A 14,558-nucleotide genomic window follows, 5' to 3' on the forward strand; every position below is an offset into this window, starting at 1 on the left:
CTGCGGTCACCTGCCTGACCAGGAGGAAGGGGAGGGGACAGGAGTGATTCCACGGAGGTCACCTGGGAGCTGAGGCTGGGCAACCCCAGGGCTAGGTGACCTCAGGGCTGGGTGACCTCAGGGCTGGGTGACCCCTGGGCTGGGTGACTTCAAGGCTGGGTGACCTCAGGGCTGGGTGACCCCAGGGCTGACTATTGGCGGAGCACCTGGGGTGGGTGCCATGGGCACCTGAGAGGGAACTTTGACCTGAGCGGAGGTCAGAACCCTCCTCTGAGGAAGTGCCCCACCCCACTGAGCTCCCAGAGGCTGGTGGCAGGTTGAACAGGGAACTATGCCAGCAGAGGGACTGCCTTCCAGAGACTTTGGATCATCACCACGATGGGTTGACTTTACAAATTTAGCCACTGTCACCAGAGGCCTGGCTGAAACTTCAGAGTTTCTTCTCCAGCGTCGGTTTCTTGGTTTGTAATGGGGAGGGCTGGATCCCCCTGCACTGATACTCCCATGGCATGGCTGCGGGAGGGGAACCCACCCTGCTGGCCTGGTGGCTGTGGAGCGGCCGGAGGTGGTGTGTGCCAAAGCTGCTGCTGGTGCTCCCTCTGGCTGCCTTGGGGCGATGACAGGAGCTGACGGCTTGGCAGCAGCTCCCAGGGAGGCAGCAGCCAGGCTGGCGGCAGGTGGTGGCGGTGGTGGGAGGGGGCTTCTAGGGAGAACAAAGCACTGAGGATGCTGGGCTCCAGGGGCGACAGAGGAGTGGGGGATGGGGGCAGGGTTCTGGAGTGTGTGGCCCACAGGGAGGCCATGGCATGGGTGTGTGTGTGGGTGTAGGATTTGGAACCCACCTCATGGTTGTGTGAGCCCAGGCAGGTCACTTAGCCTCTCTGGGCCTCAGTTTCCACAGCTGTGCAATTGGAACAATACCATCATTACACTATTGTATCCCCAGTGCTGAGAGTAGTGAGTGGCACAGAGTAGGCATTCACTGAATTTTTCTGGAGTCAACAAATCAGTAGGTTTGATGGAAGATGGAACTGGCTAATTCATGCTTAGCTCAGTGATTGGCACATGTTCATTCTAGAGAAGCAATATCTTTGTTATTGCTGCTGTAATTGTTTATCAAGGGTGCAGAGGACTGAGCCAGCATGGAGTCCCAGGGCAGAAGGAGAAAGTTGATCAGTGCATCTGGATGAGGCTGGACTCTGGGACCAGACCATGGAGACTTGAGGGCCACAGCCAGGAGGCTGAGAGTGGGGGAGGGGCCCATATGCCAGGAGTGAGCAGGATGAGGTCTAAGCAAGACCACACGAGACACCAGGGAGAGCGTTGGTGGCCCTGGCCTGGCCTGAGGAGGCAGGGAAGCAGAGTAGGCACCTGCGATGGCTGTTTGAGGAAACTCAGTTGAGGAGGTGGATGAGATGGGGCAGGAGTGGGAGGGTGAGGTAGGAGGGACAGAGGCCTGTTTCTTAGGTCAGGTGATGTGAGCAAGTATGAATGCAGATGGAGAGGGGTGGGTGCACCGGGGGTACCTGAAGGTGTGGAGAAGTGGGGTACCAAGTAGAGGGCTCTTGAGGGAGGCAGAGGCTGGAGGGGAGAGAGGAGCTTCAGGAAGGGCTGCAGCTTAGGGTTTAGGCTGGTGAGGGTTTCCTTGGTTCAGTGACATACAAAGTATGTTTGTCTTCAAGGCAGAGAACTGGAGACCCCAGGAGCTGTGAGGAGAGGAAGGTCTGGGGAGAGAGGGCAGTGTGGAGGTGGCAGAGCCCTGCTGTACCACAGCGTGGCCCTGGTCAGCTCCAGACCCAGCCCTGCAGGGACGTAATTGCCTCTGGGAGCCCAGTGGGTCTTTCACAGGGAGATAACAGCTTCTGTGGCAAGCTTTGAGATAATCATCCAACCTTCCAGTTGCCATTTTGCTTGTGGGGCACAGGTTCTGGGGGCACCCTGCAAGGCTGGCAGTCCCCAGGGTTCCATTGCATTTTGGGGAAACTGAGTGGTGGACACTGGGGTGGGGACACGGAGCAGGAACTCCAGGCCTGGCCTGGTGCAGAGGCTGCTTTACCAGTTTGCTGTATGCATGGATCAGTTCACCTCTTTGTTCACTTATATGCCCAAAGATTGCCAAAATTTCCTTCCAGTCTAATACTCTGGGATTCTGGGCCAGTTTCTGGTCTGTCACAGCTGAATAAGAGCACAAGGGCAGGAGTGGAATGTTCAGACTGCTCCAAGAGGACCTTGGCCCAGGTAGGAGTGGCAAGTGGATATTGCTTCTAGGGCCAAGCCCTCAGAGTGGCTGCCTGGAGCCCTGTGCAAGGATTCTAGTTTAATAGGAAAGAGTTCTGTGATGGATTAGTGTTATCTGCTGCATCCTGGTTTAATAGGAAAGAGTTCTGTGATTGATTAGTGATGTCTGCTGTGGACACACAGTGGGAGGTATAGAGCTTGAGTAGTTTCTGCACTGCCCCTGCCTGGGCTTTTTCTTTTGCTAGTGGCGCTAGAATTGGGTGCCACTCCAGCCCTACCAGAGACTCAAGGTGTGACCTTGGGTAAGTCCATTCTTCCAGCCCAATTTTGTCATCTGTAAACTGGAGATAATACTGCCATCTTTCCTGGTGGTTATGAGGATTAAATGCATAATTTGTGCAGAGTGATCAGCTCAAGGGGGATGCTCAGACATAGCAGCTTTGATCTCTGTGAGCGGTTTGCAGGGGTAGAGTGGTCAGAGGAGTATAGGGATGGGAGTCAGGAGGGAGGCCAAGTGCTGTCCCCTTGGGTGATGGCCTGGGGACTGCACATGCACACACACATTTCTCCTCCCCTCTGCTGCCTGCAGAATGGTGTCAGGGAGTGGAAATATGTGGAGGTTGGGGTCATGCAGATCTGGGCAGGGTTGCAATGCACCCTTGGCCAAGTCATTCAGTGCCTCTGACCTCACTTGACTCATTGGCAAAATAGATGCTTTCCTGATGAATTAGATAGTAAAGTTTATCAGCAGCCTCTGCAGCCTCAGGTAATAGGCAATCCTGACAGAAAACATAAAAGTTTCTTTTTAATCTTGCCCTCACACCTTGACCTCCTCTTCAGGAGCCATTTATCCTTTCCTCAAATCTGAGGAGAGAGTGTTTCCTCTCCTACACTTCTTCTTCCGCATGGGTCTCAGTTTTCCTATTTGTACAGTGGAGGAATAGAGTGGGGTTGGAGAAGGGCACTGAGGTCCCCACCAGGTCTAACTTTATTTTATTTATTTATTTATTTATTTATTTATTTTGGGACAGAGTATCACTCTGTTGCCCAGGCTGGAGTGCAGTGGTATGATCTCAGCTCACTGTAACCTCTGCCTCCTGGGTTCAAGTGATTCTCGTGCCTCAGCCTCTTGAGTAGCTGGGATTACAGGCGCCTGCCACCACACCTGGCTAATTTTTGTATTTTTAGTAGAGACAGGGTTTCACCATGTTGGCCAGGCTGGTCTTGAACTCTTGACCTCAGGTGATCCACCTGCCTCAGTCTTCCAAAGTGCTGAGATCACAGGCGTGGGCCACTGCACCTTAATTCAAATATGCTGTTAGAAAAGAGCTGGAAACATTTGGAGTAGGGTGTGAATGACTGCCATGGCAGACACATTACACTGCCTAGCTGGGTTCTGTGTCATCCACACCCTGCTAAGAGCTGCATTTGGCCTCAGCTGGTCTGGCTTCCTCACCTTGAGGGGAAAGAGAGACTGGGGCTCATCCAGAGAAGGGCAGGGGTGTGCAGCCAGGTGAGCCAAGACAGTTGCAGAGAGGGCTGTGGAGCCTGGGGAGGAAGAGGCTCAGGGAGTTCCACTGATGGCTCCAAGGCTCCCTGGGGAACCCAGGAGGGAGCTGAGGGTGCTGTGCAGTCCTGGAGGTAGGGTGAGAAGCAAAGGGAGAAGTTCCAAGCTCAACAGAAGAAAAAACTTCTGACAGGTAGACGTTCTCAAAGATAGAACAGGTCCCAGGCAGGGGAAAAGCAGTGGGCACAGGCAGCAGGTGGACCCTTGCAGGAATGCAGGGGGGGAGGCCTATTTTCTGAGGAGGGCAGCAGGGGGCAGCTGCAAAGTTTGTCTGGTGCTATTTCCCCAGCACTGCTCCTCCTCCCCAGCTCTACTGTCCCTCCCCCACCTCTTCTGTCCCTCCCCCACCTCTACTGTCCCTCCCCCACCTCTATTGTCCCTCCCCCAGCTCTCCTGTCCCTCCCCAGCTTCTCTGTCTCTCCCCACCTCAATTGTCCCTCCCCCAGCTCTCCTGTCCCTCCCCAGCTTCTCTGTCCCTCCCCTGCCTCTGCTGTCCTTCCCCAGCTCTCCTGACCCTCCCCCAACTCCACTGTACCTCCCCAGCTCTCCTGACCCTCCCCACCTCAATTGTCCCTCCCCCAGCTCTCCTGTTCTTCCCCAGCTCCTCTGTGCCTTCCCCAGCTCTGCGATCTCTCCCCACCTCTCTTGCATTGTCTCCTTGGGAAAGTGCCTCTCACCATTGGATAATGGCTCCCGTTTTAGGGTGCTTTCCCAGGTTCCTGTGTCTGATGCATCCTGGTGCATGCTGTGTTGACTGAGTGTCTTCTGGGTAGTAGGAATGGAGATGAGGGTCCCGTGGTGCATAGCATGGGACTGTTGTGGTTGGGGAGGCTGGGGCAGGCACCTGCTGGCTGTCCTGGGGACCACTGCTGATTGGTACTTGCTGGAATCAGAGCTGGCACTAGGCAGTTCACGGTCCTGATTCCATGCCATTGGCACAACCTTGCAGGGCAGCGTCTTTTCCTTCATGTTACAGGTGAGGCAGCAGGTCCGGCACCCTGCCCACAACCACATAGCTGGCCCAGGATTGTCTGACGCCTCAGGCTGTGCTCTCACCAGCTCACTGCGGTGCCTCTCCCAGGTGAGGGGTACTGGGAGGGGGACTTCTGGCAGGAGAGGAATGGGGTGGGGCTCTGGTTGGTGCTGGTATGGGCTCCCGGAAGGCGCCTGCGTGGCGGGAAGCCTCAGCTGTGTGCTGCTGGACCTCAGGCCCGTCCAGCTGCCTCCTTCGCTCTTGATTCCACCCAAGGTTCACAGGCCCAGACCCTGCCACTGGCCATGGGCCAAGGTCGAGGACAGAGCAGCCATAGCCCATGGTGGGCCAGGATGGGGAGGTTGCCTGGGTGAGCGTATCTTTGGCAGGACAGGCAGGACCCCCTCCCCAAACAGGATGCTGGGCAGGGTGAGCCGGGAGCTCAGTGAGGCCTGAGGGTGGGGAGGGCCGGAGGGACTGCAGGTGGATTCGGGAGCAGGTGGACAGGACCTGGGTACTGCCCGATGCAGGAGTAAGGGACAGGGAGAGGGGACAGGGGACAGGGCATGGGGTTGCACAGATTTCGGTTCTCACTGCCCTGGAAGGAGCTGCCCACTCTGAGCTGCTGCCTCCTGCCTTCGCCTTCCAGCCCTCTGCACCCCCGAACATTCGCCGCAGGGTCTGCTTGGTCCTGGCCAGGACACTCGTGCCAAGACTCAGGCCCATGTCCCGAGCCCCTGCTTATCCGAGCCACCCATGGACCTGTCTGGTGTGGGTGGGGGTGGTGTTTGGGGCTGGGGGTGGGCAGAGATCGGGGTCTGGGCTTTCATGGCTGGAGCCAGGACCTCCCTCACTCATCCCTTTCCTGGGTCCCAGGAGCAAACCCTGTTTGGCTCCTTCTTTCCCCACATTTGACTCTGGCACCACTGTTGACCCGGCTCTCGGGTCAGACTACTGGACTTGAACCCAGGGTTCCTGCTACTGGCCCCCACACCTGGGCCTTCTGTGGGTGGCAAGGGCAAATGAGCCTGCGGTAGGGGCAGCTCTGGAGATGTCAATCCCAGAGAGAAGAGGACACAGGGGACCCGCCATGAGCTGGTGAGCTCACCCAAACTCCTGCGGTAGGGAAAAATGTCCCCAGTGATAAGGGCCTGGTTTTCAGAGCCTGATGCCCCAGGCTCTGCAACTTACTCTCTGGGTGGGGACACTGAGCTCGGGGACGTTAGACAAATCAGAAGCTCAGCTGGAAGGGGTGACTGGAAGCCTGTGGACCTCATAGTGTCCCAGTTCATGCCACCGTTGCCACCACTCCACAGTGAACAGGTTGGGTCATGAGGATTGAATGAGGAGCCCAGCACAGCCCCTAGGCTGAGCAAATGCTTAGCAAGGGTCAGCTGGTGTTGTGGAGACTGTGATGCCACAAGCCATGTAGCTCTGGCCTTTCTACCTCCGGGGGACCCTCCTCGCTATCCCTCTGCCCCCGCCCCACACTCTGTCCGTCGGATTGCTGCCTCTGCTTTGCACTTGGCTTTCAGTCTTCTGCCTCCGCCCACTGCCTGAGGGATCTCCCCAGGATGGGTCCTGGCCCCGACCACCTTCCCTGGTGTTCTTCTCTGTGGCCACTGACAGTGCAGGGAAGAGGGGCCGCCTCTGCCTCCCAGGCGCTCTCTGAGCAAGGCTGCCCTTTGGTTCCTGCCTCTAGGCCTTTGCTTCTGCTCCCTCTGCCTGTTATGCCCTCTCTGCCCTTGTCAAGGGCACTCTCCAAGCTCCTCTCCTCTCTGCTTTCCAGGAGGGATGGGAGGCCCCAGTGTGCTCCCCAGCCCGTGTGCCCCTCGGCCTGGCAGGGCATGGTCATCGTGTTCTCAAGCCTCACAACCTCTGGACCTCTTGCTCAAGGGCAGGGCTGGGCCCAAATGCCTCTGAGTCTCTGGCTTTACTTGGCCCAGAGGAGGAGGCAGAGACAACTGCAGAGGTGTGCTGAGTCTGAACCACCTCCTGGCTTGCCCCATGCTGTGCCCATTTTTCAGAAAAGGAAACTGAGGCCCTGAGTGTTGAAGTGTGATGTCCAAGGGTACACAGGCAGCGTAGGACCGGAAGGTCTGGGCCAGGCCCGGCATCACATAGTCCCACTTTTCTTTTTTCTTTTTTTTTTAGATGGAGTCTTGCTTTTGTTGCCCGGGGTTGGAGTGCGATGGCACGATCTCGGCTCACTGCAACCTCTGCCTCCCGGGTTCAAGCGATTCTCCTCTCTCAGCCTCCTGAGTAGCTGGGACTACAGGCATGCACAACCATGCCCAGCTAATTTTTGTATTTTTAGTAGAGATGGGGTTTCACCATGTTGGTCAGGCTGGTCTCAAACTCCTGATCTCAGGCAATCCACCCATCTCATCCTCCCAAAGTGCTGGGATTACAGGCATGAGCCACCAAGCCCAGCCACATGTTCCCACTTTTTTTTGTTGCTATCCAGGAAGTTGGAGAGGTGCCAGCCAGGGAAGGATCAGAGGCCTTGAGGCAGGGCTGGGCATGGCCAGGACCCTGGACAGCTCAGAAGAGCCCATCTGCCCGTGGCAGTGCTGGGATGGTAGCCGAGATGTGTTGGGGGCAGTGCTGGGATGGTAGCCGAGATGTGTTGGGGGCAGTGCTGGGATGGTAGCTGAGATGTGTTGGGGGCAGTGCTGGGATGGTAGCTGAGATGTGTTGGGGGCAGTGCTGGGATGGTAGCTGAGATGTGTTGGGGGCCTCAGCAGGGTTTGAAGGAGTTGGTCTGGCGCCAGGTAGGGGCAGGGGAGCTGGGTGGAGGGAAGAGTGGGTGTCTTAGAGTCTGAAGATGGGCCTTGTTATTGCAACTTTACACCAGCTGGGCAGGTCTCGAAACCTCTTGGAGCCTCAGTTTTTTCGTCTATAAAATGGGGTTTCTAGTCTCCCTTCACAGGGAGGGCTGCCCCTCACTGAGGTCCCAACCAGGCTGTTGTGAGAAATAAACCAGCTAGAAGCCATCTGGAGAAGTTCTCTCAAACAGCAAAGGGCTCACAGGCAGCATGTGAGGGTCCAAGAGCCATAGGTACCGTCAGCTCAGGCCACCCCCAGGGGAGGCTTGAGAGCAGTGACTGGAGGACCAGGAGTGGCACCAGGAGCAGCCCCCACCTCGGGAGCATGTCCTCCTGGCTCCTGCAGACTGCACAGGAGCCCGGCCCTGCCTGGGCTTGGCCTCCATCCAGCTCCTGCCTGGCTTTCTGGGTGATGGCCTGGAGTCACGTGGCAGGGAATACTGCAGAGTGGGGTGGGCGTCTCATGTGGCCAGTGGTCCAGTTGGAACTCTAGCTGGGGGCAGGAGGAGGGAGCTCCTGGGGTCTTTCCATAGCTTGTCATTTCATCTATGAGCAAGCTCAGGAGTGAGCCATCCCATCCCCTTTCTCAAGCTGAGGAAACTGAGGCTCAGCGAAACATGAGAATGTCCCAAGGTCTCAAGCAAGTTAGTAACGGAACTGGGTTTTAGAATCCAGATCCCCACACCTGCTGTCTAGAACTGTGACAGTGTGAGCTGCCACTGCTTGCTGAATGTAAACCCTGCACTCTGCATGTGCACGGCCCTTGAGGTAGGGATTATTGCATCAGCTTTACAGAAGAGACTGAGGTTCAGACTCATGAGCTGTCAAGTGGCAAAAGCAGAATTTGGTTAGGACATGGTTTAAGAGTAGGTATAGTCATTGCAGGCTGTACCTGAGCCTGCTGGAGGTGAGCAGGGCCCAGGGTCCCTGATAAGGTGTGGCTTTTCCACCTTGGGCTCTAGGCCTAGAGGAAGGCCCAGGATGAGGACCATGCCAGATAGCTGGACTGAAACTGACCCTGCCCTGGGTTGTGTCAGGATCCACACAGACCTGGCTGGCAGGTAGAGACCTTGTAGGGGTCTAATGGGGCCGAGGTGGGGATATGAAACTAGGGCTCCATCCTTCAAGACCCAGCTTGAGTCACCTCCTCTTGGGAGCCTCTCCCAAACCCCAGCATATGATGACTTTCATGTCCTCTGAACTCCTCTGCCCTTCTCTGCCAGAGTGATTCCTGGGGCCTAACACAGTGCACATGGATATTTGCTGATTAATAACCTTTCTGGCATGCTGGCTGTGAGCCAGTCACCATGAAGGACCCAAGGAAGGCATGAAAGCTTAGGTCACTCTGTCAATGAAGCCACCCAGGCCTCCAGTTCATCCCAGCCCTTGCCCTGCAGGGACCCCACACACCCCACACCCCTCCTTGAATGCCCCACACTCACCATCCTTCGTGACATCCTGATGATCGCGGGAAAGTAGGAGACAAAAAATTCCCATAAATAAAGTAGGCTCCCCCAGCCCCCACCCAGAATCTTATCATCAGGGCTGAAATTTTGCTGTATTTACTTCCTGACTTCTTTCTCCTCTTTCTCTCTATTTTTTCATTTTTCAAAACACAGAATCGGGCACACTCTGGTGTAACCCGCTTTGCTCGTTCACGGGATGGGTGGTAAGCATGGAGCCCATTTTCCCACCATGTGGCATTTCAGCAACAGGACTTGGCTACTTGAAACTCCCCAGACATAGCAGAATTTAAAAAACGGATCCCCTCTGGCTGGGCATTTAGGTTGCTTTCACTTCTGGGCTGCTATAAACAGCCTGCAGTTACTGCCTCAGGACACCTTTCTGGAAGGTGAGTTTCTTGGCCAGGGGAGATCACACATGCACTTTGGAGCCTCTGAGCCTTTGCACAGGCTGGTCCCTCTGCCCGGCTGCCCCCTCCCATTTATCCCTAGATTCTTCTGCAGCACACACACTGCCTCCTCCGAGGTGTCCTGGCTGCATGTGCTGCTCTCCTTGCCCTAGGCTGCCCTCTTCTCCCCGGTGTCATGAGTATCTGCTGACCTTCTGCTTCTCCCAGGACAGAGTGCCTTCCTTCTCTTCCTTCTCCGCCTTGGCCTCCAGCACGTAGTAGGCGCCTAGGAAATGTTTTCCAGCAGAACGAGCCATCTCCTGGCTGGTTTAGCAGTGTGGGATTGTGTGGTGTTTCTATTAGTCTCCATGAACAAGTGCCACTGTGTTATTAAATTTTTCCAAAAGCAGAATGTGTGCTGTGTTTGCCAGAATGGTTGCTCTTTTAGGAGTGGGCCTACCCTGCCCATCCCACACTCCTCATTCCCTCATCTTTTAGGGACCATTCCCTGGGCACCTACAGAGTACCAGGCCCTGTGGGATGCAGCACTAGGCGCTGGGGAGGCTGACCTCTGGGGTGCAGCATGGCCCAGGGGAGGCTTGAGGGCTACATGAGACAGTGTGGGTCAAGCTGAGAGCTCCGTGCCTGGGACTGGGTGGTGCAGGTAGCACCAGGTCCCTCTGGTGGAGAGCTCATGTTTGGCTTCAAAGGAAGTGCCGAGTGCCAGGAATACGGTAGGTGCTCAATAAACGTGTACCCTGGGAAGGTAAGAGATGATGTTCTGGGACTTGAGGGTAGTTCTGGTAGGACTGGAGGTGGTGAGGAAGCTGGCCTTGGAGGACAAGTGTCACAGGAACCTGTGCTCTCGACCCAGGGACCAGGAAGGCACATTTGCCACTGTCCTTTGCGATCTCCAGAGGCCACAGCCAAGCTGTGGCTTTGTCCCGGGCAGCCGGCAGGTGGGGTCTGCTGAGACACTGAGTCCAAGCCACCTTCCCAGGCAGGCACTGAGTCCAAGCCACCTTCCCAGGCAGTTTTCTCCTTCACCTCCCTCGAAGTCACCGTGCTCAGGAAGCCTGCAGCCTAGGAGGAGAAAGAGGTAAGGAAGCCGGAGGGGGTGACTGCCTCAGGACCCCTCGGCCAGCCCTTGCCCCCCATCTCTGGCCTGAGGGCCCCAGGCCTCCATCCTCTCCCTCCATAGCCCAGCCTCTCCCCCTCTACCTCTGTCTTTAGAGGTGCCAGAACAAGCTGTAAAAAGATGAACCTGACCAAGTCACAGCCCTGCTCAAAAACCCTCTATGGCTCCCACTGCCCCTGATAAAGTCTATCCAAGGCTCTTCCCCATCTGGCTTCTGTTCCCTCACTCCCAACCTTGCCACCTCATCTTCCCTCCTCTTGCTTTTCCTTTGTTTCTAACCCCACTGAACTCACATGCCAAGGCCTTTGCGTGCCCCATTCCCTTGGCCTGGATGTCTTCTCCAGGCCTTCTCTCCTGGCATATACTCATTCAACTGGGCTGTCCCCACCTCCAGGAAGCCACACCAGATAGCTGTCCTCAGGGGTAGAACAGGCCTGAGGGGCCAGCAGAGGGTGTCCTTGGGGATGGTGTGATGTGTGTGTTGGTGAAGGGAGACCCACAAGCATTTGTTGAGGGGCCTTGGGCCTCTGAGGAGCCACAGCCCTTTTTCATCTTCCTCTCAGTCTGGGAGGCCCAGGCCAGAGTGATCTGCACCCTAACTATACAAGGCCCTGGAACCCCCGTCCCACCCGCGGCAAGGGGCTGGAAGCCACATGGCCTCAAACTCCCCAGGGTGATCCCCGACACTGAGGGCGATGGTCTCTGCTCTTCCCAGCAAGGCAGGGCCTCTTTACACTGGGTGTCGCGCCCTCTGAGTTCCTGACTTGTTCATCCGTCCCGTTGGGGCTCTGGCCGCTGCAGGCTACCTGCTGTGCCCGGGATTGGGGACCTGGGACTCCCGAGTGGAAGAGATGGTGGCCCAGGAGGAGGACCCCGACCTATTCAGACTGGGAGCTGGAGTCAGAGTGTTTCCGTCTCCGGAGGGGGACCTTCCAGACCCTGGGCGGGAGGGGCCCAGAGCAGGGTGCCCCGGCGGCCCCAGGAGGGGGTCCGGGCCTCGGGCGAAGGCTGCGGCGCCCCGGAAGGAGCCACGCACGCCCCTGCACGCGGTGCCCGCCTCGGCGGCCACGGATCCGGAGGTGAGAGCGCCCCCGCCCAGCTCGCTGCCCAGCCCGCGCGCGGCCCGGCCCGGGCTGGGGTCGGGCGCGGAGAGGGGCGCCGGGCGCGGTGGGGCGGCCCCCTCCCTTTTCCGCAGCGCGGGCCCCGCTCCTCCTCCCGCGTCCAGGCCCGCGGCCGCGCTCCCTGTCCCTCCGCAGCGGGATGCGGGCTCCGAGCCCGGGCGCGGGCCGAGGGCCGAGGCCTGGCGGGCCTGGCTGGGGCCCCGGCGGGTGGCGGCGCAGGGGCCGGGACCGAGGCCGCGAGCGCGCCCCTCCCGGCGGCCGGGCGCGGGGAGGCGGGGAGGGCGGGCGTGGGGAGGCGGGCGGCGGCGGGCGGGGGGAGCCAAGGAGGCTCGGAGCCTCGCGGCGCGCGGGCGGGCGGCGGAGGGGGCGCGGGGAGCCCCCCGCCCCCCGAAGGAGGAGTCTGGCTCCCACTTGCAGCCTCGGACGCGCGGCGAGGCGGCCGCCGCCGGAGGAGCCCCCGCCCCTGCGCGCCTCCCTCCCGGGAGCCCCTGCCTCCCTCGGTGCGCGCTGCTGCTCGCAGCCGCCGCGGCCGCCGAAGAGGAGCCCGGGGCCAGGTAGGACCGGGGGCGGGCGGGGCGCGGCGGGGCGCGGCGGGCGCGGGCTGGGGGCCGGGCGCGGGGCGCGGTCGGGACCCTCTCCAGGCGCTGGGCGACGCCCGCGGCGCTGCGCAGGGGCGCCCGCAAAGTTACTTTGGCCGCCTTTGCCGGGTGCGGGAAGCGGGCTGGGCACCCCAGCTGCCCCGCCTGCCGAGCGGGTGCTGGCGGGAGGGGGCTCCGCCAGGGCGCGGGACTCCGGCTGGGGCCGCGGGGTCAGCGAAACTTTTCCCTTGCTCGCCAGTCGCTGCTGCTGCTGGCGGAGTAGCTGGTGGAAGCAGCGGGCTGGTGGGGTGCCAGTGATGATGATGGTGGTAACAATAGCAGCCCCTGCTTGTAGAGAGCCTACTGTGTGCGCTGCCAAGCCCCTGCTGGCACTCGGCGGGGAAGAGAGGGGGGACGAACGCTGGCCGAGTGGCCACTTTTGCTAGGTATTGCTGGAAACTTCATCCATTTCCTTCCATCCATTCATCCTTCCCTCCCCTCCCTCCATCCATCCATCCATCCATCCATCCATCCATCCATCCATCCATCCATCCATCTATCCATCCACTCACTCAACACATATTTATTCCTGTCTGCTATGTGCCCGCCCAGGGGATTCAGTGGCTACCTAGACAGGTCCCAGCCCTCAAAGGGAATGTTGATCATGGAATGCCCAAACTAAGGAGCAGTTGTGCTCCTGTGTGTTTGTTCTGGGACACGTTACAGGAGCGTGAATTCATGCAGTCTCTCTTCACCCAGGCAGGGCCAGAGGCGTGTCATTCAGAGCACTGATGTGCCCAGGAGTCTGGCAGGCCCCGGCTTGGCCTTCGGGACTCACCCCTCTCCTTTCCCTCCCACCTCTCCGGGCTCAAGCTGGGTGGCCCGGTTGGTGTCAGGAGGCTCCACTCCGGAACTGGCCCCCACCCCTGTCCAGCTGACCTCTCTGGGATGTCTCTTCCCCAGTGCTGGGCTGGCCTGGCTCCCAGCTCCCCTCCCAGAGTTTCTTTGCCTTCCCCCTCCCCATTTCCCCTGCTCTATTGAATGGCCCAGAGGAGAGCTTGTTAAGTGGCAAACAATTATGAAATTAAACTGGGGGAACAAAAGTGGGCTGGCTATTGAATGGCGGAGCTGGCTCACGGGAGTTGAATGGCAGTGGGAGACTTGTTAGCAGGGATCTGTGGCGCTGCGGGGCGGGGGCGGGTCAGGCAGACAGGCACTGTCAATAATCTGACTGGACTTCGCAAAAAAAAAAAAAAATTAAACCAACTTGGTGAGAAACCTGGCACAGGGCGATGTTGGAGAGGCCACCAGCTGACTGCCACGTCCAGTCGGAAGCCAGATCTTGGTGTACAGGAGCCAAGGCTCTAAGAGACTATTTGGGGAGGATGCTGACGGATTCGGCCCGGCTGAGGCAGGGGAGAACCTCAATGCGTTTGAGCGGGTGGTGCTAGGGAGGCATTCTGGAGCCAGGCGCAGTCTGCAGGGGCCCTCTGTGTGGGAACCACGCATGATAAACTGCGCTTCACCGTGCTGGGCTCCTTGCAAATTGGCTTTCTGAGTGGCAGCCCCGCAACACTTGTAAAATCTTTTTCTGGAGATGGATTTCGGTGGAATGGTTCCATCGATTCTAGTGCTTGCTCGCTGGAGGTACATTAATTGGGCGATGGCTAGTCAAAAGGCGATAATCCAGTCACGGAGGCTTAATCGTGTGTTCGGAAGTGTTTCAATGTGGGACTGCCTTCCTATTTATTTCTTGGCCCCAGGAATTTCGGAAGACCTGGATTGAATGAGGTCCCTGTACTGGTGATGTGGATGGGTTCAGAGAGTCACCTACATGGCCGAGGAGGTACCCCTGATGTAACCACCCCATGGTATGCTTAGATTCACTCACATCCACCCTGGCTGATGCCCCGTGGGCTGTGCCTGTGGACAGATAGGACAGGTTTAGATCTAGGTGAACAATAAGAATTTTAGAGTGTTTTACTTGAGCCCCAACTGTCAGGAATACAGACTGATGTAGGGAATCATCGTTCTTGAAAAGCCTGCTTTTAATAAATTCCCAGCTCACCCGTGAGACTCTTAAATCTTCATCCAATGAATGTGGCTTAAGTTCATTTGTTCTTCTTTGAACTTGCTACCTTCCCACCTAGGCAGTACGGGCCTTGGTATGCTCACTTTATACAGGACACATCTCTCTCTGCTTGTTTGAGGAATGACGGTGGTCGCTGGGATTCCCTGAAGGGCCACATTAAGGAGAAAAATC

General features: G+C 58.0%; 1 protein-coding gene and 1 long non-coding RNA gene across 3 annotated transcripts in view; both read left to right on the top strand.

Annotated features, from left to right (window-relative positions):
• The first annotated feature begins 336 nt into the window (after positions 1 to 336).
• Positions 337 to 9,823, top strand: LOC112130668 (uncharacterized). The gene is made up of 4 exons (XR_002912902.2): positions 337 to 461; positions 2,112 to 2,238; positions 4,782 to 4,886; positions 9,226 to 9,823. It is a non-coding gene; the product is annotated as an uncharacterized LOC112130668 (long non-coding RNA).
• A 2,303-nt stretch (positions 9,824 to 12,126) lies between these two features.
• MPPED1 (metallophosphoesterase domain containing 1) overlaps positions 12,127 to 14,558 on the top strand; it is a 94,387-nt gene continuing 91,955 nt past the window's right edge. The window contains exon 1 of one of the 2 annotated variants that reach the window (XM_024239767.3): positions 12,127 to 12,271. The gene's annotated coding sequence lies outside the window, so the exon portion shown is untranslated. The remainder of the gene's footprint in view (positions 12,272 to 14,558) is intronic. The other variant, XM_054543757.2, reaches the window with a different exon arrangement.

Source organism: Pongo abelii, chromosome 23, assembly GCF_028885655.2.
Source record: "Pongo abelii isolate AG06213 chromosome 23, NHGRI_mPonAbe1-v2.0_pri, whole genome shotgun sequence".
NCBI classification, from domain to species: Eukaryota; Metazoa; Chordata; class Mammalia; order Primates; family Hominidae; genus Pongo; species Pongo abelii.